The sequence below is a fragment of the Drosophila pseudoobscura genome, chromosome X (genome assembly GCF_009870125.1).
Source record: "Drosophila pseudoobscura strain MV-25-SWS-2005 chromosome X, UCI_Dpse_MV25, whole genome shotgun sequence".
NCBI classification, from domain to species: domain Eukaryota; kingdom Metazoa; phylum Arthropoda; class Insecta; order Diptera; family Drosophilidae; genus Drosophila; species Drosophila pseudoobscura.
This window is the reverse complement of record NC_046683.1, coordinates 11745487-11772056: the sequence shown is the minus strand read 5'-3', so window position 1 is coordinate 11772056 and position 26570 is coordinate 11745487. Positions and strand designations below refer to the sequence as shown.

The window sequence follows — 26570 nt, the reverse complement described above, 5'->3', positions numbered from 1 at the left end:
CGTCTGATGAAGAAAGTCCAAAGATCTGAGGGATGAACTGGTTGTAGTATCTACTGAGGTTCCCCGATAGGCCCCTGAATCGTTGTACTTTCAAGAAAGACTTCCAAATAGTGCTCGGTATCTTTTTCCTCCAGAAGTTCCCCCACAAAACCAATAGAATCAGCAGTTAAAAAGACTGTTATTCCCCCCATCCGAAATATCATCAGAATTTGCTGCCTCATTTGTGGAGGACTCCTCTCGGAGGCCTTCGTTTTGCTCTGTGTGTGTGGGCTGCTGTGTGAAAAAGTTGCGTAAGTCAACAAACAAAAGTCCAAAGAAGTGGAAGATTCTCGGAGGCTGTAGGAGGAAGCCCGAAGAATGAGCGAGGACTGGCTGTAATCGAAAGAATTGCAGAACAAAAACAAACAACAACAAATAAACATTAAACAAAGTAGCAGTAAAGCAAAAAAAATGAGAAGAATATACCCCAAATACCCTTTCAATTGAGAGATTTACTGAAAACAGTATATAGTCGTTCGTGCCTCGTGGGTAGGGTACACGGACTGCAATGGGGATTGCCTTTCGATTCGATTCAAACTGAAATTAAGGCCTAATAATATCTTCCAGGTAGAGAGCCCAGATCTAAACACAGAACGTGACAAGAGTTCACAGAAATCAGTTTTTTTTTTCCCCCGTCATCCCTGCTGATCTTCTGTCTCTCTCTCTCTCTCTGTTTTCCTGTGGATGTTGCAAGTGTTGCGCTTTTGGCATTTTCTGGCATGACGGAATGGGGGCCCCAGCTGCAACCCACGAAAGATTGGAGCAGAGCAAAGCAAAGCAAAGCGACAGCGAAGCCAGCGCAGCACCTACACTTTTGCCCCGAAAGCTACTTGGCAACCTCCTACTGACTCTTCCAGCTTCCAGATCCACAGCATCTTGAGTTCCATACCCTTTCCCCTATGACTAGAAAATAGTTCTACATTTGAAGTTCCTTAAAATTTGGATTGGAATGGATTGGGGCGTAAAACGTATATCAAACGAATGTTAAGCCACGCGTGATGCGGCAGCACACCTCTGCTTCGTGTCGAATTTATTGATTTTCCCAATACCATCTAGAGCCTAATACTTTTTCTTTATATTCCACAATAAAAATACCAATTTCTTCATAAAAATCGTTATCGCTGATCGATAACAAATCGATAGATTTTATATATACATATATGGCATCCTTGGCTTATTTTTGGTTATATATTGGATACTTTTGCACACTCTTATTTCTATAATTTATCGTTTACTGTTTGCTATCGGTAAATGTATCGATTGATTACCACTCGAATCGATTCTTCCCGTAAATCGTCTGTGTTAGGGCATTCTGTGTTCTGTTTTCCTTCAAAGCCGAGTCTTTTTGTCTTTCTTCGGACTGAAGTTGTGGCTGCTGCAGCTTCTGATGTTGTTGTTGTTGTTGCTGTTGCAGTTGCAGTTGCAGGCGGCTGCTGCCTATCGTCGTTGCACTTTGGTTTTGCTGCACGCAGAGCACGCATTTTCAGCGTGAAATGCAATTTCTGCGCCAGAGGAATTTCAATTGTGTTGGTGTGGCCACAGCGGAGCGGCGCGGGGCAAGGTGGGAGTGCAGGAAAGGAGCTGGCCGGTGAGAGGGGCATGGACTCTGCGTATGTGTATAATTTGGTTTCCTTTTGCCGGTTTTGAAACTCCCGCAACAAAACGGATGGATGATGGGCCCAAGTCAGTCTCGGTTCTCTCCGGTTCTCCGGTTCTTCAGCTCTTTGGCTCTTCGTTTCTCGATCTCTCTGTCTCGGAGTTTGCACAGTTTTTGGTTTGTCAGTTCGTCAGTTTGTCAGTCTGTCAGCCAGTCAAACGCACGACGCTCACGCAGCAGATCACGCAACTCTGCCAGAGAAAGATGCTCTCTGTATGATTTCCCCAGACTGGGGACCCAGTCCCCCCCCCCTTGGGCCCCACACCCCCCGCTCCGCCCCAGCTCTTCTTTTCTCCTCTCTGCCAATTTTTGCCGTCCGACCATCGCATTCCTGCCTTCAGCTTCAGCTTTGGCTTCAGCTACTTCTGCTTTTCCACCACCTCCACTCCACTCCACACCACTCCACTCCACTACTTGTTTTGTTTTTTTGTTTGTTCCTTTTTTTTTTTTAATGTTAGTTGAACTTGGAGGCCAAAGCAAATTGCAGTTCTACACAATTTCCAAGACGTCAAAATCTATTGTTGCTCTGAAGTTCCTGTTCTTGGCTGATCTTCAGTTTCTGCAGCGGGTGCTGTAGGAAATCTTATAGAAACAGAAGAGAATCTCGACTGGCATCTTGATAAGCAGATCAAAGTGGAGCATGTGAAGAGAATTCTCAACTGTACTGCGAATTGTAATTTGTGTCATGGATATGCCATATCTATGATCTATAATTGTTTCTCCAGCGACTGGCGTCTCAGACGTCTCATCTATGCCCTCGTAAATACCGATTGATTTCATTTCTTTAGAAATTTTAAGAATATATTCAGTAGCAAATCGAGTTTCATCGAATGATTGTAGAAATCTATACGTTTCGAATACCAAAAGATTAATAGATTTCATTTGAAAGAATTGTGCATCTGTGCAGGTGGTCAAAAGACTTCCGGCTTCATGAGCTCTATATCTCAAATATCTCATATATTTCGGAAAGTTTTCTTCCCCCATCGGTGGGGACCTCCCGTTGTTTGCCACCATCCTAAAACCCATTGAACTTTCGCATTATTTCCATTAAAATTCATTATGCACTATCCTGCCGTCTCTAACTGGTCGTTCATGGTCGTCCTTTGTCCTCTGTTTTCTTTCGATACTTGTTTATACACTCGTATATATTTTATTTATCATTTTTGTGGCGTTTCTTTCAATTAAAATAATTACGATAATTATATAGTTACAGTTGCCCAGTGTCCAAAGGACCTTTTGTGGCAGGAATACCCTTGTGGCGGCGCAACCCTTCTGCCCTCTTCCTCTTCCTCCAGCGTCAGCATTATTTTATTATTTATTTTATAGATTCCCTGGCATTTGTCGCCCAGACATGCGACAGCGACTGAACAGAGCCAAAGCTACAGCGAATTACGCAGAAATTGCCATGAAAATTGCTCGATTTTGACCCTAACCATTCAGTACATTCCTGCAGGTCCTTCAGCTCCTGCTGCTCCTCCTCCTTCTCCTTCTCCTGCTTAACAGGCGGGTCTCTCTGGTCACATAATTAGCCCCTGAGTAAATAATTAACATAAGTGGGGGGACGAACTCGGACTTGGCCTCGGACTCCTCTGGTGGCAGGCAAAAAAACAAAAAAAAAAAAAAAAATAAGCAGCTGGAACGTGCCACCGCTGGAACGAGTATTTTCAAAAGGCACGCGTCTCCCGAATACAAGTATGTATATATATATATATAGTGTATATATATATATATATATTTTTGGCAACTACTCCTTGTTGGATCTTTGATTCGCTTCGTGTTTGCGCCTTGTTTTTCAGCTTGTTTTTTTATTATTATTATCCTTATCCACATCTGCCTTCGGGTCATTCCTGCATTTAAATCGATAATTTGCATGTGGATGGACAGAGGGGCTTAGGGTTTTTTGGCAGGTGAAAGAAGAGGGGAGACAGATATATTTTGGGGGTATTCTTGGAGAGTATATTTGAAAGATTTATGTTCCATATAAAAGTACTCCCTCACTGCCGAAAATTGATCTCAAATTGTGCTACAATTTGACAGAATCCCCCTCTGTGTCTCCTCCAAATTCTGTGCCACTTCATGCTGTGGCTTTTGTGCGCCCTGCAACTGGTCAAACCACAAATAACTGCAGGTCCAAGACCTTCCCAACAAAAATACAAAAATACAAAAAAACAGAAACGGCCCAAAAGGCTAAGCAAAAACTGCTGTCCGTTCGTGCCGATGTGCTACTCTTTTTTTTTTTTTTATTTTTTTTGCCCAGAGTGTGGTCCTCCGTTTTTCCGTTCTCGACTTGCAACTCCTTTTTGGACCACAATCAATGCCTGGCTATTTCTTTGGCCTCTTTTTTTGTTTGGTTTGGTTTGGTTTGGCTTGGGTTGGGTTTTGGTTTTGGTTTTGGGGCCATCTGGCCATTGTCTTTCCACCGTTTTGGCCATCCTGCCTGCCTTGCCTGACCGACTGACTGTTGTGTGTGGTCAGTGTTCGGGTCTTGGTGCCTCCCTGGTCCCCGAGTTGATTACTTAATTCTATTGATGACGTTTTGACTGATTGCCTTATGAGCTTTCACTTTTTTTTTTTTCTTCTCATTTTTTTTGCTTTTGTGTGTGCACTGCGTTTCGCAGTTATTAACTGCTGCTGCTGCTGCTGCTGCCGTATGAATTATTCATGCAACAACCACAAGGCGCACACTTTGTTGCCGCCTTGCTGCACTTTTTGCTGGTGCCGCTGCTGCTTTGGGACTTCATCAACGTTGAATGTTGGTTCATCTTGGTCTTGGTCTTGGCTTTGTCTCTTTTTTGTCCTCGTCTTGGGGCTCTCGGGCTCTGCTGCTCTCGTTAAACGTTTCAATTGACATTGCTGATTACACTGGCCAGCAGGCGATTCAGTTTTTATTGCATTTTCGCTTGGCTTTTGCGGTCTTAATTCACGAAATATTTTCTTGAGAGATGATTGATAGAGATGATTTTTTTTTGTACACAAATCGAAAGGCGATGCTTTTAGCATTTTTATTAAAAACTGAGTTATGTATTTTTAGTAGAAATTCACTTCGTGAATATAATATATTCGTAGTATTTTTAACTTTTAGCTTTGATAGTATTTTTTTTTTTTAACTCTGAATCCAAACATTGTGGTTAGAAATTTTTGCTAGAATTTTAAATATAGAAAGAAATAATTTTTTTTTTTAACTTTGTGAATACAATGATTTTGTCGTATTTTTTAGTATTTATTTATGGTATCTATAGTATTTTGTAATATTTTTAAACCAACTGACCAACATTTTGTAATTGGTATTTTTTAAACATTTTTAGGATTTATTTGTATTATTTTTGTTAGTATTTGTGGTTTTTAAAAGATTTTTTTAATGGGTTACACGTTTTTGGGAAGGCCATTGTTGTTTCTGCCACTCCCTCAATTTTGTTGATTAGTGTTTACCGCTAGATGACTTTATTAACGCCACTGGTGGCAACATCATCATCATCATGCAGCAGCAGCGGCATCATCATGATGATCGGGGGTCCAGCATTATCGTCGTCGTCGCCGTGTCCGGCCGTGTGTCCAATCAAAGCCGCCGACAAAAGTTCCGCACTCGAGCGGGCGGACAGACAGACGTCCGACACGGCGGAGCGCATGATTTAGTGTCAGGCAAGGCGAATTCCTTCACACCTGCTAAAGTCTCTCTGTCATGTCAATAATGTTGAAAATGCAACACTGCCACAGCAGCAGCAGCAGCAGCAGCAGCAGCTCTGTGTCTCCATCTCTCTACTCCTCCTCGCAGCTCTTTCTCAGTGTCTCTCTCTCTCTCTCTTTGCTGGTGATACCTGATAATGATGTGACAAAACAGCGGTTGACTCTGCCCCGCAGGCGAATTGTGGCACAGCAGAAGAACCCACCATCGCCATCGCCTAAAGGATGCCCAAAGACAGGGAGGAGGCAGTGTGCCAGACAACAGGCCCCACATTTTGGCCTTCTTTGGGGACCCAGGCACGTCGTCGTCGTTGCCTGTCATTAACGTGATTTTGTTGTTGTTGTTGGTTTTTTTTCTGGCTCTTTGTGCTGTTGTTGTTGTTGTTGGTGGTGGTGGTGGTGGTGGTGGTGTTATGCGTTATTACGCGTGCGCGCAACGCTTTCCTAAAGGAGTGGTGCACTGTGGTGTGGCGTTGTGGGTTGGGGTCGGTCTCTTCTCCTGGCGATATCTCCCCAGCAGCTCCACGTTAAGCTAAAGTGACACTTTGACAGCGATGCGTGATAAACGACAAAAGGCAACACTCCCCTTGCCTGATATTCCTCCCGTTTGTTGTTGTGGTTCCTGTTTGTTGCTTGTCATTGGAGGAGTCAAAGATACATAAATAACGCTATACCCCGAAATTCACCCATGATTCGGGGTCACAGTTTTTTCGGGGTTAAATTCAATTTTCAGTTGGCGGAAAATCTCCAAAGTTGGAGAAAGTTTTTCAACAAGAGAAGCAATACTATGGGTGTTGTTTAACACTTACTTTCGTATTTATAGACTCTAAAGGACTTAAGCTCTCTTTGAAGCAAGTTTTTAATTGGGAAAAGTGAAGACAATCTTCAGTCAAATTCATAGAAAAATACAGCAAAAGCCTTAAAGTTTGTTATCTCAAGCGATATTTTATAGCACTTTTTCGAGCGCCAATCAACACTGCTTCTGTGGTCTTGAAGGGATGATGCTGCAAACGCTTCAACCAAATACTCTTTTGCGATAATTAGAGTTGCACACGATCCATTTTCCAGCACTTTTTTATGCGCTGTTTAACACTTTTTCCGGGGTCGTTGAGGATTTCTCTCCAAAAGTTGTAATCACAGATTTTACGGGAGCTATTAAGATATATTTTCCAGCACTTTTTCGAGTGCTGTCCAACACTGCTTCTGTGATTTCAATGCTTTGTTCCCCTCCTCCTCCACTCCACCATTACCATGATCTCCTGCGGCTACTTCCCCACATCCACATCCACATCCACATCCTCCTCCTGCTGTTGCTACTCCCTATACCCAAACACCGTCCCCACTTCTCCCCCTTCTCGACCTGACAAAGCGTCCACTGGAGTCGCATAAAAATGTTAGATGCAAGCAAATAAAAAGAAATAAAACCAACAACAGAAAAAGCACAAAACATGCCGTGAGACAAGCAGTGTGCGGTGAGGTAGGGGGCCGGGGGAGGGGGAGGGTCGAATTGGGGGGCACACACAGTGGTCGCGTTTTAAAACGCTAACAAAACGCGTGGGCGCGCACAATAGAGTTGTTGCTGTTGTATGTTCGTTGCGTTGCGTTGCAGAGCCGCAGATCGGAGTAGACTCCGATCTCCGGAGTCTGTCGGCTGCGCCGCTGGATTTTGACATTTTCTAACACGCGCCTGCCAAGCGGCATAAAAATTGACATATTATAATGTCATGGCGTTCCCGATTTGCGCCACTGCGTCCAACAACATGGCTGCAGCAAAACAATTACAACAACTGCAACACAAACAGCAACAACAAAGCTAGGAAAAATCTCTCAATCCGTCAGCAGCAAAAAAACAAAAAAAAAATTGCTGCTGCGTGGGTGGGCAAAGGCCCGGGCGCAGGCGCAGGCGCAGATTCGCAAAAGTTTTGCTCCAAGTTTTGTTCGTTGTCGTTTCTCCTGTGTGTGTGTGTGTGTGTGTGTTTTGACACAGTTGTCGCTTTGTTACCCTGCAGCAATCCTTGAACCCCAGCCCCCACGAACCCAGAGATGGATTTTGCAATGGAGCAGAAACGACTCATTAATTGAAACGAGAAGCAGCCAGACATGAATCGATTCTAGGCCCTGGAAGTATGTATGATTCTGGTTCAGTGGAGCCTTTCACTCACAACGAAAGAAAGTTAATCGTTGAGCCACAAACTACCGAAAGTTTCTAATTTAAAAGGGGTTGCCTTCTAATTCTTTAAACTCATATTATTTACACCTGGCAACTCTATGAAATAAAAGTACAGTCAATCTAGAATGTTACTATTTTGCGCCTAGTTCTTAGAGACTTTAAAGGCGTTGCGATGGGATCATGGTTATACTCTCTTCCAGTGTGTCTTAGCAGTTGATTTTCATAATTTCTGAACTTGGAGATGTTGGAGAAGCGTTTCGGTGTGTCTTTCTTCGGCAAAAGTGTTCAAAAATTTTAAAGGTAATACGATTGGCATACACAGAAATGTTCTACTCTGTAAGTGATACGCTTACAACGCTTATAGCAACAGCTGCTGCCACAACTGCATAGAAGATAATACCTATTCTATGCCGGGGATATTACGTGTACTCGTCTGTGAGTAGGTCAATACTTTTGCTGTGACACAAAATAGCAGCCAGCCCACAGGCAGAGCAGAGCAGAGCTCTCCTTTCGGCTCTCCTCGCACAGCACACACGCACTTCTTGGCTACACTGTGTTTTTTTTTTTTTTTTTTTTTTTTTGTGGCAGCAACCGCAGCCAGCAATTGAGGCAACGTCCGTCCGTCGGAGTTGGATTGGAGTTTGAGTTCAGTTGTTGTCTTTATCAGATTGTTGCAATTTTCTGTTGTTCAATGTCTCGTTGTTGCTGTCGTTGTTGCCACACAGCCCGCACTCTCTACGAAAGATCTTTATCATCAGGCGTTTTTTTTTTTTTTTTTTTTTGTAGGTACGCTTTTGGTTTTACCTCCCCCCGAACAAAATGCGAAACATGGCAGAAAAACATGTAATGAAAATTATGACAAGCCAAAATCCACAAAGAGCTAGAAAGAGAGAGCGAGCGAGAGGAGGGAAAGATGGAAAATAGAAAAAATAAAAAAATAAAAAAATTATAATTCAATGGAAAATTGCGCCCACACACGCCTCTCACCAACAACAACAATTGTGTGTTGTTTGTGTGCTTATCGCAAAAAAAGCGGAAAGCGTCGTTGTTCAATGTTGTCACAGTTTTTGTGCAGTTGTTGTTGTTTTTTTTTTGTTTTTTGTGACATTCTTTTCATATTTTATTTGGTTTGTCCCTCCCTCCAACAATTTTTTGATGGATTTGTGGAATCGAATTTTGATGTCCGAAGCGATCTTGATAGCAGAATAGTAGACCAAGGATTCCAGTGCCATTCCATATGCTGTAAAGTGGAGCAAACCAATCACTAGAGAGATCCACGAGTTAGCCATGAAAGATCTAAACATCTCATTTGAAGATTAAAGAGATTCCAATGAAAAATTGAGTTGTTAAGAAGATCAGTTTTCACCCTACGATCAAACCCCCAAGACAATCCCAACCAGCCCAATTCTCTCTCTTGGATGCACTAGATCTTCCAGCCCCTCAGATCGTTTAACGATCGATCGCACGACACGACATCGACGATTGATACCGACATAAGGCGAAATTTGTTTCGAGAGTAACTTCACTCTTTCTCTCTGCCCAATTCGCATGGCAATTGATCAACGGATCGGATCGAATCGAATCGAATCGATTAATGATCATTACAAATTACACCTTGCCACAACACATTCTCTGTGCAATGCGATGCAATGGCGATGACTTCGATTCGATTCGATTCGATTCGATTCGAAGAGCACGACCATGTTGCATGTAGCTGTTCCTTTTTTTTTTTTCCTTCGCTTTCCTGGTTTGCTGCGGCTCTGTTGCTGTTGCTGTGCGCATTTTAACATAATTACCATGATTTCTAACCGACTTTTAATTGAATTAAAATACGAACAACGCTGAAATGCTGCATAATAATAAATTGCCGTCGATTGACGATCGTTAGCAGTCGTCAGAGGCAACGAGGCAGGGGACAGGGGGAGAGGGGACTGCTGTGAGAGCAAAAGCGAAAGTTGCGTTCGCCAAATTGGCCAAGATCGCATCAGCAGCAAAAGACATCACCTCCGTTCTCCACTGTCTCTCTCTCTCTCTCTCTCTCTAAGTGATCTCTGTCGCCGGTAGTCTGGGCTGTCGGTCGTCCTGCATTTGACTGTTTTGTTGCTGTAAATTAAGATCGTGCGATTAGCGCTGACAGCGGATCGATCCCCCTGGCTCTTTTTTCGGGGAGAGCTTTCTACATTTTTAATGAGCATTTCAGCTGCACCATCGATCGTGAGCCACAGGCAACAGCCACATCTCTATCCACAACCATTCATCCATTCATCCATCCATCCATCCGTCCACCAATACCTGTCCTGTCCTGTCCTGTCCTGTCCTGTCCTGTGTGTGTGGGTGGGTGGTCTTGTACTCAGAAAACATGGAAGCGGGTGTTCGGCTCTCATCTTATCAAAAAATTATGCAACACACCAGCGGAAGGGAGATCTGAGTAGAAGTTTATTTGTAAATGGTATATCCAAGAGGATGTTTAGGATTTGATTCCAAAAGGGATCTGTTTTTCTTTTTATTTGATCTTTGGATATGTGATCTTTAGTCTACAGACTGATATTTATATCTTATAGATAGATTTCTGATTTTTTCGAGCAAGTCTCTTTTTTCAAAGTCTCCTGAGTCCTGGCTTTCGTTTGCATAGAAAGATCATTCTCTAATGATCTTCAGATTGATCTCTTTCCATTCTATAAAGCCTATAGCTTGGCGAACTATCCTTAAACAATCGTTGCCACAGAAGAAATGATTAAGAAACCCGTCAAAAAAGGTTAAAGATTCTTTTGAGAGATGCTTCTGTGATGGTTATTTTTGAGCTAGAGATCTTTAAGGATCTTCATAGTTATAGTTCCATAAATATACGTATGATTCTTCATAATACTATTAATTTTAATACAATCTGTATGTTTTTTCTTCCATACTTGTTTTAAGTTTAATTTTTAGGGTATTCCCCATTTCGTTTGATCATCATTGTGTGTTCTCCAGAGTCTCGTCTATGCCCCCTACCAAAAAGCTGTTGCAGTTGCAAGTTGTTGCTGTGTTGTTGGGGGTTTTGTGCGGGTGCGCGGATGCCTTGGCCCAGGTCGCGATCGTTGTCGTCTCGTCGTCCCAGCCTTTACATCAGCATCAGCCTCCTTTTTGGAGGCCTGTGGTCGGTCGGTCGGTCGGTCGGTCGGTTGGTCGGGGGCCTATGGGTATACGAGTAGTATGTTGGGGTCCGTTGTTAATTTGCGTTTTGTTGCGTTTGTTGCTGTTGCTAGTTGGTGTAGTTGTAGTTGTTGTTGGTTGCTGGTTGCTGGCTGGCAAATTGTTACACGCGTTGCCTGCTTTGATGTCTTTATGGGTTTTGAATTTAGTGTTTGCGCCCGCCTTTGCCTTTTGCCTTTGCCTTTGCCTTTGCCCCCGCGTCGCCAGCGAACAATCGTGACTGCAATTCCGAGGGCTTGGTGGCATGGAGAGACAGTCGTAGTCCCAGTCCTAGTCCTAGTCGTAGTCGTCGTCGTCGTCGTCTCCCCCAAAAAGACATAATCAAATGTGGACAAAATTATTGAGCAATTTAGTTTTACTTTATGGAGCAATTGCCATGGCAGCAAAAGGAAGAGCGGCAGGAGGCTAGATGGTTCTGTGGCTTGGATTTTTTGTGCCGTTGGGTGTTGATGCCCCGAAAAGTCTGTGGCATCATCATCATCCACAGCCACAGCCACAACCAAAGAGCTCCATCCTGCAGCGCGTTTACTTTATGTTTATGCGGTAAATGGCATTAATGGATTTATAGATGCACGCTCTCTCTCCACGAGAGAGGTTTTCCCTCCATTTCCCTTGGAGGGGGGTGGCGGAGGGGGAGGGGCTGGTGGGAGAAGCCTTGTTTGCGCTTAGTTCTGATTAGGATTTATGTGGAGCATGTGGGGGGGGGGGGGGGGGATGGCGAGGATCTAAAGGAATCCCAAACTGTTTCCATGCTGAAACTGCATCAATCATGAGGTACTTTGCTAAAATTTCATTTAATGATCAAAATCAGTAGAAAAAATGACTTCAATCATGGTCTTATTTTCATTTTTGGATTAAAAGGATTCGATTTTATTACCAATCATGATTGAGACACATAAATATTTAAATGTCGCTCGTTAGTGTTACCCAGAATGCAAATAAATGACTTAAAAAGTCGTCAATCAAGTCTTCAATCATGATTGATTGTCATTGAACACTATAATACGAGTATATTGTGTGTGTATATAGATTTTTGTGATAAACTACCATCAATCATAAAGAATATTTAGTGTGGCCTTCAATTAAGTTATTAAACAAGCAATGGACACATAGTAACCAATCAATCACTTCAATCACACCTTTCAGCACCAAAAAGTAGCAAAAGTATCCCCACTAGAGTCCTCAACACACGAGGAATATTCTCTTAGGAATATTCAATAAAACGCAAGAAGTGGCAATGGCCACTCAATCAATCCATCAAACAAATATCAATCATTGGGCAGAAGAACCACTTAAAAATGTCTCAGAGCTGTCTCCCGAGGTCAATGCAGCTCATTAGCAAAAGGTTCAGACATTAAGAGTTCTCAATCAAAGCGTATGCCTCCATTTATGTCAATCACAAGAGGTGCAGGGGCGCAGAGTGGGAGAGAGTGGCTGACCTTTCGATGGGGGCTCCCACACATAAGAAATTTGATTGATAGTTGCATTGAGCTGGCCAATCCCCCCACGAGAGCCTGCCCCCAGGCGATGTATACGTAGACGTTGCTCCCCCCCCCCCACACCCCTTCTACCATGCACCATGACAAAGTAGTTTGTCCATTATTATACCCCTCCTCTCCTGGGAGAGGAACGTTCTTGTGCCTTGGCCGTGCCCCGTTTTCGAGGCACCTTTTCCTTTGGCTGGCTTGTGCCCTTTGGCCAAAAACTGTCGCAACTCATCAATTTTCATTCACTGGCCATGGCCAATGGACGCCTTGGACGAGGCTTTGGGACTATTATTCACGCCTAGGCGACGGGTTCCCGTGGCTCCATCCACCATCCACCATCCACATCTCTCTCGCCGATCCCTCTCTCTCTCTCTCCCTCTCTCTCTCTCCGCTGCATTTTGACGTTAAGCCAGAGCAATGAATGCTTTTAGCTGAAAACTGAGTAATTGAGTGACAATTAAGTTATTTCTAGACGAACAAGCCGCGATCGTTGTCCGTGTCCGCGTCCGCGTCTGCGTCTGCGTCGTCGATGCTGCTGTCTGCCAGTCCTTGGCCAACTGGTTGACCAGTCCTCTGCCTCTTGGCCTGGCTTTTTCTTCCATATATTTTCTTTCTTTTTTTTATGAATTATTACCAAGTTCATATCTCAATTATGAGTGCCTCTGCTTAGCCACAGTGGTTCAAAAGGGTGTCGCTGAGGGGTTCCCTATAGGAAAATTATTTAAATGAAATTCAATGAATTCAATATTGTTGTAGAAGTACCTAAAACTTTCAAGTATAGTTTTTTTTTGTATATTTTAAACATTTTCCTTTAAATCTTTAAATATTCTGGCATTTGGGTACTGGCTTTACAGCCTTCAATCATTTTCGTGATTAAATATAGATATATCCATAAAAATAAAGCTTGATTTTAGTAATAATTTCTTGAAAATAGATTTTTCTTAAATATTTTCTGGTTGTTCTATAAATTTTCGTTGAAATTGAGTCCCAGTTGAATCTCGGAAAGAAATGAATCGTCTATACAGAATTTTGTCCATTCTAAGCGCCCTTGTGGTATCTGAAAGATCGAAGTTCATCGCATTTGTGCCTCGATTCAAACGTTTTGCCCTCTTGCCAGATATAGTCATTCCTGTACCACTGTGCGCACTGTTCTCCTTCTTCTGCCGGCTATGAAGAGAGTGACTCTCCTCTCCTCTGCTCTCTCTCTATTTCTCGCTCTAGCATCTGTGAGTGAGATTAATCGCAGCTTTGACAGGCGCTGCTTTTGCTGCTGCATTTCGATTTTTTTTCCTGCAGCTCCGCGCATGATTAAGCATGCGGCGGGGGGCGAGAGACGAGCGCGCAGTGCCCGACCGACCGACCGACCGACCGATTGCTGCCGCCTTTGACATTATCACCAAAAGAGCCGACCGAGCCGACCGAGGCGACCGAAGCGACCGAGGCGACCGCTGTCCCGATGCTGACGGTGAGGCTGCCGGTGCCGCTGTCGCACAGTCGCGTAGCCGTCGTCAAGTTTTGAGTTCGAGTCAATCATTTCTTACAACTCCACCGCTCCCTATGTTGCTGCTGCTCCTCCCCCTCATCATTAACAGTCAAATGCTTAAAGCTATTTTTTCCTTTCTCTCTCTCTCGCTGTCTCGCTGTCTCTCTGTTTTGGGTACCCTTCCCATAGGATATTTAAAGTAGGTGTTCATCGATCGCTCATACTGGCCAGAAAGGGTATTTCCAGCTTCGGCTCAAAGCTATAGCTGTTATGCTTTTGTATTCGCTATTTTCGAGGCTTGCACTTTGATGTTTTTTCTCTTTTTGGTGAACTTTAACATCGCTTATGTCAAATTATGTCTTCATTTTGTTCAGTCGAGGGCGTGGCGCCGTTCTGTCTGTCTGTCTTCTGCCAGGCCCTCTCTCTTCTCTGCTGCTCTGCTGCCCTTCTGCGCTTTTCTTGCTGTGGCTCTTCCTTGATTTATGGCAAAAAGTGCATTTGGCGGCGGCTTGTTTTTGTTTACGCTCTTGCCTGCCTGACAAATTTGCTGCAATTTTCTTTTCTTTTGAAATATTACGCATACGCAGGGCGTGTGGGTGAGGCTGTGCCAGGAAGTAAGGGTGGGGTGGTGAAGGGTGCTCTGCTGGGGTATGATGACAAATTGCACAAGAGCCGCCGCGCGAACTTGAGAAAACAAATGCGATAGAAAAACATGCAAAAAAAAAGCTCCCTTCAGCGCATCGAAGCTTTGGATACCCTCTTTTGGAGATGCGAATGTTTGACATTTACTACGTGCTCTACAAACACGTCATCAAAATCACAATACCCTGCAAAACGTACAGAGCCAGAGAGCGATATGAAAAGCACAGCCGACAGCCGACAGCCGCTAAACGACAATAACAACAACAGCAGCAACAAAGTGCAGGAAGCAGCGGCGGAGAGGGCCAAAGGCATGCCTGGTGCGGCGGCAGCGGGGCAGCGTGAAGCGTGTGCGTATGCATTTGACGCTGCCAACGCGTCGCTGTCGCAGTCGTTGTTGTCGTGCGTTACATAAGCCGCAGCCGCCGCATATCGTTTCCGCCAAAAGCGCCCACACACACACACCACAGCCCCACAGTGGGTCAAGAGGTGATCGCTGAAAAATGATAAACCGCAAAATTATAAAAGAGAAAAAATATAAGAAAATTTACCAAACAATTTGTGTAGGACAAAACTATGCGTGTGTGCGTGTGTGTGTGTGTGTGTGTTGGGGGAATATTATAGAAATAAATGTGTCCAATCTTCTAGGTATACCCTGCAGCTACTATTGTTTTGAACATGCTTGGGCTGCCCTACATTTTAGCATAAATATAGTCTTCTAACAGAATTTATCTTATGTAAATATCATTTAGTTAATTTTAAATATATTTTTTTAAGTTAGAAATCATTTTTTGCCATGCCCGCCACACCCACTGTGCGGAAGAAGCAGCCAGCCAGCCAGCCAGGCACTCATGGGTGTGTGTGTGTGTGTGTGTGTTTGTGCATTCTCTCACAGCTTTTGTGCACTCGTTCTCGTTTTCGTTCGCACACTGCACCACACCACTCTGTTCGCTCTCTGCGTGCGCCCTCTCTCCCTCTTTTCGTAAATCTGTCTCTGTCTCTGTCTGGCGATCGCATTGCGCATTGCGTTGCGCATCAGAACAACGCTCGACCTTGACAGTGAAAATTCAATGGCAGCGAAGCGAACGCCGGCGTTAACGCTGGCAGCGACGCGTTTGCAATTGACGGCCAAGCAAATTCGTTTGTATGCGCATCTCTGTGTGTGTGTGTGTGTGTGTGTGTGTGGGTATATAGCCGTTATATATGGTTATATACATATTTACACTAGTTTTTGCAATTTGTAGAACTCAAACATTTTGCGTATGTTACGAACTGAATGGCTGTTTGTTATATTTATACTCTTCAATAAAGGGTATTATAAGGTTGAACACATGTTGGGAGCATCGCACCCCTGGAGCTTAAAGCTCTCCGCAGATCACTGCCAAGATCGGACATTTGCAGATCGAAATGGGATCATGTGTGTATAGTGTCCATTGGCTCGATTTCGAGTGCATCAAAAGCTTCGGGTAATGAAGCCTGCCTTTCTTTCTCCCTCGGACTTTGTTGTTGTTGGTGTAGCTTTAGGTGCATTCGCCGCACGACCTTGAACATGGTATCCCCCCCCCCCTCACCCCACTCGCAATTGGCAACGCGCGCACATAAAATACACAAACAAAACACACAGCTGTACGGAGATATATAGGAATTTATATATGTATGTATGTATGTATGTCTTTACATAAGTCTAAAGTCTTTGCCGTTTACACTTTTAAATAGTTTTTCTCGATCGAATTTGAGATGGGGCGCGGCCCGGCCTTATCAAGAAACGAAGCCGACCCATACATGACCACGGAATAGAGACACGTACATATGTTAATCAAAGCCGGGCCTATGTACATATCTATATACATATGTGCTCTCACATTTTTACAGATTTCATGGTATGAAAGAGCTCCCAATCTTACAAGGGGTATGTTTAAATATCTGGCAATTATTTTGAAACTCTCTTCCTGAAGAAAATTGTTTTAAATCTTCCTTCAAATGGAGTTTTAAATCTTGGCCTATTCATACCTTCTTTGTAATCTATTTAGCACTTAATCAACATCGAGTACTCCTGTCACCCCTTCCACTGTTTTCTAAGGCTTTCCCTATCTGCAATATTCGTCCAAATCTATTCTGATTTCATAATGGTCTTTACACATACACCCTTCATTATTCGGCGTAGATGATCCCATGGGGAGTCCATAGATCCGTCCTTATAAAGATCCCATACTATCCTACTAAAATTTCAAAGATTGGACTTCTTTTTTGTATAGAAGTAAAGATATTCCTAAGAAACGTTTTATAGCGCATTATCATTCATAGGATCGATGGATCTGCAAGGGTATCAAAGGATACCCTTTCACGTTTCGCGTTTCCCGTTTGATGTTTTTGGCGATTTTTGGCGATTTTTGTTCGTTTTTTTTTGCGCAACAAATAGCGAAAAATAGCTCAAAAAATAAAAACCGCACCGCATTTGTATAAAAATTGTGTTTGGCAATGAAAATTGTTGGCCACTTGGGCGTCGCGACGGTTGGCAGGGGTGGCTGTGGGTACGTACCGAGCACTGGGGGTTTTCTCTAAGCAACATTTGCGAGTACGTGCGAGATTCGAATGGTTTTTGCTGGGTTTTTCGGGGCATCGGGTTTTTGTTGCTGATTTCGCTAAGAAAATTTCAACAATTTGTGCACTTTCTTTTGTTTGCGAGCAAACTGTTTGAGGAGGGAGGGGGTTTGCCGGTGGGGGCGTGTTGGCAACAGCTGCTATTGGCGTTCGCTGTCGTTGGCTGCCAATGGGTTAAGTTTTCAAGGGCACGCGCGTGCTTTCGCGGAATGGAATGGTCACGGGCTGTGGCGGTGGGCGCTGCGGGGGGGGGAGTGGGGAAGAACCGTACATATTATACACGCGCTCACTCGCCCTCTCTCTCTCTCTATTCGCACGTCTAACGCGATCAGTTACACTTGCCAGTCGCACACACACACACATATACACACCCACAAACGCACACCCATTCCCTCTCACTAGCTAGCGACTTTTTCTTGCTCTCTCTCGCACGCGTTTGGCCTTGCACTTACGCTGCGTTTCGATGCCGACGACGCTACGCCGACGCCAGCAACCAGCAACCAGCAACCAGCAACCGCTCTGCACTTCCGCACACACGACAAGCGACGCGACGGCAAGCCACGAACCCCACGACGTCGCCTCGTCGGCCCCCGAACAGCTGACGAAGCGTGGCTGCCAAATGCCACCTCTCTCTCTCTCTCTCACACTGCTGCTGCTGCTGCTGCTGGTGCTGCTGTTTCTGTTGCTGCTGCTGCAGCTGGTGCCTACTCTCTTGCTCGCTCTACATCTCTACGGCGGCAAATGCAGCGAAAAGTGAAAAGCTTGCGAAAAGAATGTTAGAATCAGTGCTGACACTGCGAAAAAAAGCTAAGCTATTACAGCTAAAAGGTTTAGCTTTGAAATAAGTGCAATTAATATTGAGAATAGGTATGTGATTAAAAGTTGTCTAAAATATTAGATAGGAGGATTACCTTTTACCAACTTGCTCACCAAAGTGATTTTTTGGCGGTCTGCCTTTAAGGCACGGGCCCGCTGAAACTTGCCCAGATTTGCTAGCCTTTTTCGCGGCGTCATCACTGGCTAGAACAAGCCGGCGCAGAGCTGGCTGCAGCTGCGTTTGCCGTCGTCGCTGCTGCGGCTGCCCATCGTCAATTTTTATTTCATTTATTTTGTTGTTGCTTTTGCTGCTATTGCTATTTTTTTTTCTTCTCTGTGTGTTTATTTTTTTTTTTTTCTCTATCGTTACTCGTTTTCATTTCGCTGCTGCGGTTTCAGTTGTCATTTTACTACGGCCGCTGTTAGTTAGTTATTTGTGTGCGTCGTCGTTGCCCGTGTGCCCGTGCCCGTGCCCGTCCGTTGCAGTCGCCGTTCGCGTCGCTGTTGCACCCAGCAGCGCTGACGTTGCATACGAAGTTTGGGCCACGCATCTAAGCCACGCACAGTACCCCTCCCCCAGCACCCACTGTCCCCTCCCCACCACCACCCATTTGCCCGAGAACTGCATCCGCAGAAGCAGCAGCAGCCACATCCGCTTCCTGGGCCTGCGCAGGCGTTAAAGCTTCTGTTACACGAGACATTTAATAGCGACAGTTTCTTAGAAAATACCAAAAAATACTTTATTTTTTGTTTATGATATTTCCTACTGCACCGACGGCACAGGAAAGTCTGTCCGCCATTCAAACGGATTATTCCATTGAGCGTCTTCATTTTCGTGCCACAAATACCGACTGGGAAAAGGCCTGCTACGTGCAACATCGCCCCCCTTTCGGGTGGTGCTGCTGCGGCTTCGGAGCGATCTGTTCAAGGCTACACGTGTTTTTGTCGTCCCCATCGGGCCCCAACGCAGCCCCACTGTCGCTGGCGTCGCTGCTGCTGCTGGCGTCGTCGCCTGCGTCGTCGTCATCGCGTCTGCGTCGCGTCTACGTGTTCAAAAGCAAAAATTCCTTGCAGTTCGTGCTCTTCCCTTCATAATTTCCCACAAATTATTCCCCAAAACATTTCTTTTTTTTTGTTTTTGTTCGGTAACTTTTTTTTTTTTGCTCGTTTTTGTGTAATTTACATAGCGCACGAAATATCTACAACAACAAAATAAATAAAAATAAATATATACACATATTGTTAATAAAAGTTGAAGGAAACAAAAGAAAAAAAAGTAAAGAAAGCAAAGCGGCCAAAAATTCGAAAAAATAATACGGGATTTACTTGTCCCTAATCTTGTTTCGGGTTTCAGTGCAGCACATATTTTGTTAGCCCCAAAAACTATTATTATTAATAATAATTATTTTACTTTGACGCTGCCTGCTGCATACAGCACACAGGGTGAGTGGCGACTCGCGAGAGTTGAAGATCTAAACGTATTGCATGTGGCACACATGGCGTATGCGTCATCCGTCATGCGGATGGGTGGCACATCACGCATACGCAGTGTGTATGTGCGTGTGTGCACGGCCTCAATTTAGATGCAAGTTCAAGGTGGAATTTATTGAAAGACATAAGAAAGGTAGAACCTATAGAAGTCGTGGGTTCTAGCCTCTACAGCGGTACAGTACCCCCTAGTAACCAGTGATGCCCGGCCCTAAACCAATCAATGCCGCCCAATTTTGTCAGGACTAGTCCTGAGTAAACATCAAACAATCTTCTGAGTAAATAACTGTTGCCGTGTAAAGCCAATTAAAAAAGAAAATCTATCTTCTATCTATAGAAAGAGAAACGAAATTCTGGGATTACCCTACCATATATATTGTGTTCATTCGATGTATGAATGCATTTTTCTGCTTATATGTTGTATATTATGTATTTATTGTTGAATTCTTTGATATTTGATTGCAGCAGACTTTCTGTCGTGTACTTATAGAACTGCCTTGAACTGTGCGACAAAAATGAAAATTTCATTTTATTTTGTTGTTGCTACTCTATTGCCATGATGATTATTATTATTATTGCCGGCTTTCGGGGCTTTATCAGTCATTGTGCCTGTGGCTATTATCACTCCTCGCAGAAGCCGTAGAAACAAAAGCAAAGCCGAAAAGAAATGAAATTTGAAATCTCCTCAGAATTCAATTAGAAACACAAAATTTTCAACAGCAGCGTAGACATTTTGGTTGGAAATTGCATGTGCAAGTGGCTTTTGGCGATAAACGCTGGCAGAGGCGTCGACAGCGACAGCAGCAGAAGCAGAAGCAGCAGCAGCAGCGATAGCGACAGCAGCAGCCAAAGTTGGAAGTCTCTTTGGAAGTGTCTTGAGATAAGGCGAGGAGGCAAAGTGCGCTGTTTAGTCGTCGTCGTCGTCGTCGTCGTCCAAGTGTGGGAGGAGGAGCGCCTAGCGCGCTAGAGGGAAGAGCAGGGCATGCGTGTGTGATAAGCCAAGACCGTTAAAGGAATGAGGAAGAGAGAGAGAGAGACAGACACATCGAGATAGAAAGATAGAGAGAGACAAGGGTATGCGCGGATTCCAATTGGTATACCTTTGGGATACTTTTTCACTATTTTACCGATTATGTATCAATCATATTTATAGATCTGATTGGAAATTAGACCATTTTCAATAATTTATCAACTATTTATCGATTGTTAGTGAACCATCAACCGATAAATTACTAGATCAATAGATTATCTTTGGGATCTTAAGTTTTATTTGAAATTTAAATATTTTTCTCTATTTTAGTGGCATATCAAGAGATTATTAATCGATCCATTTTTAGATCACAAGAGAAATTCAAACATTTTAAACTATTTTAGTGGTATATCAATATATCAGGGTTCTATCGGTTTTTTTTGCCCATCATGAATCGATAAATTAATCGATACATTTTTAGACCCCTTGGGCATACAGTTTTCCTCACTCTTCTCTTCTTAGGGCGGAATTTTCAACACCCAAAAAATTTCCAAATTTCTGTCGAATTTTTGTTTCCCTTAAGATCTGCGTAGATGATACACAAACATACTCGTATCTCAGATCTATGTACATAGATGGTATTCCATAGTCGGCTAGTGTGCTTTACACTGTTTTTGGTTTTGTTTGTTGTTGTATTTCTGCTCTGCTTAATGCAGCGCAACGAATTGCGGCGAGCGGCAAAAAAGCTTTTCATCAGCCCCCACAGCTAGCAACGTACAAGGCAACAACAACACACCCAGACACACCGCAACGTGGCAGCCAGAACAACAACAAAAACAAGAGCAGGAAAAACATTTTCCCACGATTTGACTACGGCGACTATGACGTTCGTCACCTAAAGAGATAGAGAGAGAGAGAGGCACCAGCCCCTCCCAATTACAGGCCTTCCCTCTTCCGCCCATGAGATGTGAGGGAGGAGGGCCGCCTCTCCCACTCACGGGACTCATCAAAATGCAAACGCCTTTCCATTCATCTACCTCGTCGTCCCCCTCTTGCCGATCATTTTGCAGTACAATCTCTTTCGCATTTGGGGAGAACAGGAGGATCATGTATTTCCCTTTTGGTTATGCAAAATTTTTTGGAAAAGGAAAAGGCACACAATATGACTGGGGAATGAAGAGCAAGAGTGCTGACAGAAAGCCCTTTTTAGGTTTGCAAAGGTAAATGATTTCGATTGCTCATTGATGAGTCAGTTATTCAGTTCTATTTGGTTTACTGCTCAATATTTAGTCGATATTGAACCGATATTTACTCCCGACTTTGTTGATTGAACAGGTTTTGTGGAAGTACTTTCGAAATGTCAGCTTTCTTACTATGTTAGTTGATCATTAATCGATCACTTTACAATTTTTGCATCGAATTTCATATCTAAGTCTTAAATCGATTGATTGTCAGAGCTTTATCGATATAGGCCGATCATTAGTCGATAAATTTCACCTTTATACATCAATTTGTAATCGAACTCTTTTCAGTTGATATTTTTTCTCTCTATATTTGTTAGATACTTTATTTTCGATTATTTCTAGACCATTTATCGATATCGATTGAATATTGATCGACCACTTTAGACTTTTTTTGAACGATTTTTAATCGAAACTCCGACTATCACTTTTAGTGGACTTTTTGTGTAGTTTTTGTGTTCGTAGAGCAGTGCGAGTAATCTCACTCTAGTACCATTCGCCTGCACGACGCTTATTCACGCTTACCTTCACCGCTCGGTGCACTTTTTGCCAACCCCCGTGAAGCCCTCCCGCAGACCCCCCCACCCCGCCACCTCCCACCGCCCATTCGTCATTCGCTTGAAATGGGTGTGGGAAAGTGGGCGGAGCAAAAAAAAAATGGTGTCTGTGTTGTCATCGTCATCGCATGGTCCGTGTTGGCAGCGACGGCGTTGCCCGTCAACGCTCTTCGTGTTTGTTGTTTGTTTGTTAGCTTTTTAGCCCTCTCTCTTTCTTCTCTTTTGCCTTTATCACTCACTCTATCGCTCTTTTCGTTGTAATTGCATTTGTACAATAAATAAAATGAAATGCAGCTGAAGGCACTTTATTGTACCACATAGAAATGGTTGGTGGAGACCATGCGACACGCGTTCTTTAATTGAATGTGGATCATATCTCTTACACACACCCCAAACCCATTCATCCACCGGCCCTTGGGGCAAGTCTCCCTCTCTAGGCAGCTCCTCACACTTTATTCTATACCAAAAATCGCAGCTAAAGAAACAGATTTGGCCCTGAAGTGTGAGAGTCTTCCTTCCCTTTTACAGTGTGGCTTAGCTGAAGGTACTATTTCTCCACTCTTGTATACAACTCCCCCTTCGAAGTGATCTGGAAATTTGCCACAATCGCTTTTTATTAGCACCACTCGCAAGGTCAGAACTCCCCGCTCTAGCAAAATCGAAGTTGCCGCCAGTTCTAGAACGCTGTTCTGTGGCTGTCATTATGAATGGGTTTAATCAATTTTTGCAGAATGGGAGAGTGTGAGAGAGAGAGAGAGGAGAAGGCCATTGTGTTGCACAAGGGCTCGAGGGGGGAAGGGGGGCGGGCTCTGACAGGTCGCGCAAGTGTTTGCACTTGACTCCGCACCATCGGTTGCCATTATATGTCTTGGGCTGGCATTCTCCCAATCCTATTCCCATTTCGATTCCGATTCCGATTCTGAATTGAATTGCCGCTTAATTGCAGAGCAGACCCGACCATTCGACCATTCCCTTTCCCCAACACCAGCACATGTGGTTAGGGTCCACAGTCCAGGCCATTATTTGCCCAGCCCCATAGATGATGGTTCAGAAATCCCGCAGTCGGTAGAGTTACAATGGTGCTGTCGGCCGCTTTTGTGGGGCACCGCCTGATTGATTGTCTATTAATAAGAGTTGCCATCTCTTCATCTTTTGCCTCCGAACTGAAATTAACTTCTTTCCTCTTTTCATTTCATTGCAGGTGAGTTCTGCAACGTGGTCGTACTAGTCCGACGAGTAGTAGCTCTAATTGAACGTGTAATTTGGGTAAGCCTGAGAGTTTTCCTTAACGATTGAGAAAGAAAAACGACATTAGCTGACGCTTCGAGGAGACTGTACTTTTTGATTCATTCGTGTGACTCTCGAGTGTTGATTCGTTGTAACAGCGTTACGAATGCAACGAACATTTCATGATGAAATCCCAAAAAATATACCGAAATGCTAAGCCACACTGGGATAGAGAGTGAGAGATATAGCTAATTCTGCTTTGCATCTCCGTAACACTTCTCTCTCCCTATCTCTAATGGGATCTAACGCGTCTCTTTGCTGCTAAGTCACTCTGTAAAAGAGAGAGGCAGTGTGAGTGAGCGATGGATCTTATTATTCTGTTGAGAAGAGATTTACTGATCGATTGATGCGCGTGTCATAGATCCCTACGATCGTACCCCTAACAACTGAACCCATGAAAAAAGTTCATTAATTCCCCCCTATGTGGTTTGCCCATCAATTTCTGTTTCAGTTTCTGTTTTCGGTTATCTTCTCTCTCTTTTTTTTAGACAGCTGCAAAAGTGTTCTTTGAAATTCGCGCGTGCCAAAAATAAATTTCAACTTAAAATTACAAAAAAAAAAAAGAAAACGATGATAATGGCCAGTGGCTGCGGCAGGGGCAGGGGCAGGAGTTGCAGTCTTCCTCCTCCGAGCTCCTTTCATTATGTTTCGATGTTACCTGCTGACTTCTGTTTCGTTTCGGCTTTTTATGGCCCAAACGGGAACCCTTCCTTGTCTTGAGACCTCTCCATTCAATTCATTGCCCTTGGCAGCTGTTTGTCGTTTCGTTTTGTTGACCCAAATTTTCTTAACTGAAGATTTCTATCAGTTTGAGGCTGGCCTGGAAATTTGTTTATATATCGATCCCCCAGATCAACTTTTAGGGGTGCTGCAACCCTTTTGTTCCTCTATATCTCTCTCTCTCTCTCTCTCTGTCTCTCTCTCTCTCTTTGTGTCTCCCGCGGCTAGTGAAAGTTTGCTGGCGCGTGACACTCAAGCGAGCAGACAGCTTTTACCTAACTGTACAATGAAAGGTGACCGTTAGGTTCTTAACCCTTTGTTCCCCTTGCGACCGTGAGATCAATTAATCAGCCGGAAGTGCAGCAAGAGATCCATAGATAACCGTTAAGTTTACAGTTGGTTTACCCAAATTGCAAGTGAAAGTTGTACCCCTGTCTCGTAGGTGTGGCATCTGTTCCAAAAAGGGTTGTTCCGGTCTCGTTGTGTCAATCAGGGGATCACCATTGTTTTTTAGGTCAGTTCCAGGGAGACGATGTATGTTCATACCTCGTTTCTGGTCTGGTCACAGGAATTGATTTGAGTAGATTACAAAATACTCCGTGTTCCACTAGTTCCACTAGTTCCACTGGTTCACTGTTCAAATGTACTCTAAGCGAATGGACATATATTTATTTATGGCCGATGAAAATGAGAGAAAAAAATCTCTGGCAATTAAATTTGCAATATTCTCAGTTAAACTCTCACCGTTAAATCGTCTCAGTGAAAGGCACACGCACACACACACACACACACACTCGCACGTTCCATTACCATTCCGTTCTATTGCAATCCAATTTGGGTACTGGACATGTTAAAAGCATTAATCAATCATATAGGAAAAATATATGTATGTTTGTACATTTCTATGTAGTTTTTGTTGTTGCCTTGATCTGGGGCGTTATCTCAGTTAATGAAGCATAATTTGTAACCAAACTTCAATGAGAGAGGGAGAGCAAGAGAGAGAGAGAAGGAGAGGAGGGACCCACAGAGATAGAGGAGGCTCTGAGAGGACGATTCATCTTTTAATTACCGCGTTGAAAGGCAACATTTTTCATCGCCACATCGATGGGTGCAGACGCACACACACATACACACACGCCACCTCTCTCTCTTTCTATTGCACTCCCTCTTTCTTACTCTCTCACTCTTCGGATAGAAGCTATCTCCCTCTAACGTTGCATTGCCTAAGCTGAATGGTTAACCCACGCATGCCTGAGCAATTTAGTGTGTTAAGGCTTTTGCACTAAAATAAATCTACAGCGATTTGTTTGTTTGCACAAGCCTCTCTGCCTGCCCGCTCTTTCGCTCTCCGTTAACGGCCTGCGGGGCCTACACTAAATATAACAGTCTTTTGCTGTGCGTCTCCCGCCCCTCCCCCCTCTCCAGGGGTGTTATTTATCATAAAAAATTGCTCAGATTTGTTTTGCGACGGGCAAAGACATGACGCTCATTTGTTAGAGCAACGGGCAACGGCACAAAAAAAAAAAAAAATAGTAAAAATAAAAAAAATAAAACCAGCAACTGAAAGCTTTCTCTCTTTCGTTGGGCCTGCAGTTGGAGAGTTGCACTGCTCTTTCAGCCTCTCCTCCGACTACTGCTCCATTCAATCGTCCGATTCTCCTTTAGCATGTGTTCTCTTTTCTGGATACCCATTGGGAGGGGCTGCCTATGCTAGTTTTTATCAAATGTGGGACCCTCTCTCTTGTTTGTGAATATTAATACGGGTGTTCCCATTAAACATTGCAAAGGAATCGAAAACAGGGTATCCAAACATTCGGTACCGCCTTCCGACTACGCGGCTGCTGCTGCTCCTGCTGTCGACGGCGTCTTGGCACGGCCCAAAGTTCAACGCAAATATAATCTGTCAAATAATTTATCAGTGTTTGCTGATGATGATGCTCCGGAGAGGTGATCTCTCCCTCCCTCTTCCTCTCCCTCACCACCGCACCTTTCCTCTTTTGGCATATTCTAAAGTTCATTTCTGTGGCGACTTCTCTGAAGAGGATGGCCTGATGATGTTGATCGAGCAGCAGGAGGAGAAGAAGGAGAACTTCCCTTCTGTTTGCACATGCTCAAGAGGGAGAGACGAGGCGAAACCTCCACACGGCAGAAGATTAGGAAGCATCGATTTTATTCAAACGTTTTCTCAATGCAATTGTGTCTCCTCTTCTGTTTCTGCTTCGGTCTCTGCTTTTATTTACACTGCAGTCAAACACTCTGGGCTGTACTCCCTCTCTCTCTCTCGAAAGGAGAGCGGGGAGGCAAGCGGTATGAAGCGGTATGAATCGGTATCTGTATTTTTGTGAACCTTCTTGTAAGCTGTGATCTGTGTTTTTTTCTTCTTCTCGATTCCCCTTCCGAAAGCTGCCGTCGACTTCATTCAGATTCCTTATGGTACTGCCCTCTGCCTCTGCCCTCTGCCTCTACCCTCTGCCTCTGCCCTCTGCCTCTGCCTTGGGATCATAACGTTTTATTCGTATGGGCATTACCTCTGCTCTGCTCT

At 44.0% G+C, this 26570-nt stretch overlaps 1 protein-coding gene and 1 long non-coding RNA gene across 5 annotated transcripts in view; one reads left to right on the top strand and one right to left on the bottom strand.

Moving 5' to 3' along the window:
• mamo (maternal gene required for meiosis) overlaps positions 1-26570 on the top strand; it is a 129703-nt gene that overhangs the window by 20084 nt on the left and 83049 nt on the right. The window contains exon 1 of one of the 4 annotated variants that reach the window (XM_033381885.1): positions 19015-19208. The exons of the other annotated variants lie outside the window; for them this stretch is intronic. The gene's annotated coding sequence lies outside the window, so the exon portion shown is untranslated. Of the gene's footprint in view, positions 1-19014; positions 19209-26570 lie in introns of those variants that run through there. 4 annotated transcript variants of the gene reach the window in all.
• LOC117184444 (uncharacterized) lies at positions 12999-17458 on the bottom strand. The gene is made up of 3 exons (XR_004469800.1): positions 17402-17458; positions 13365-14844; positions 12999-13283 (listed from the first exon to the last, which is right to left on the bottom strand). It is a non-coding gene; the product is annotated as an uncharacterized lncRNA (long non-coding RNA).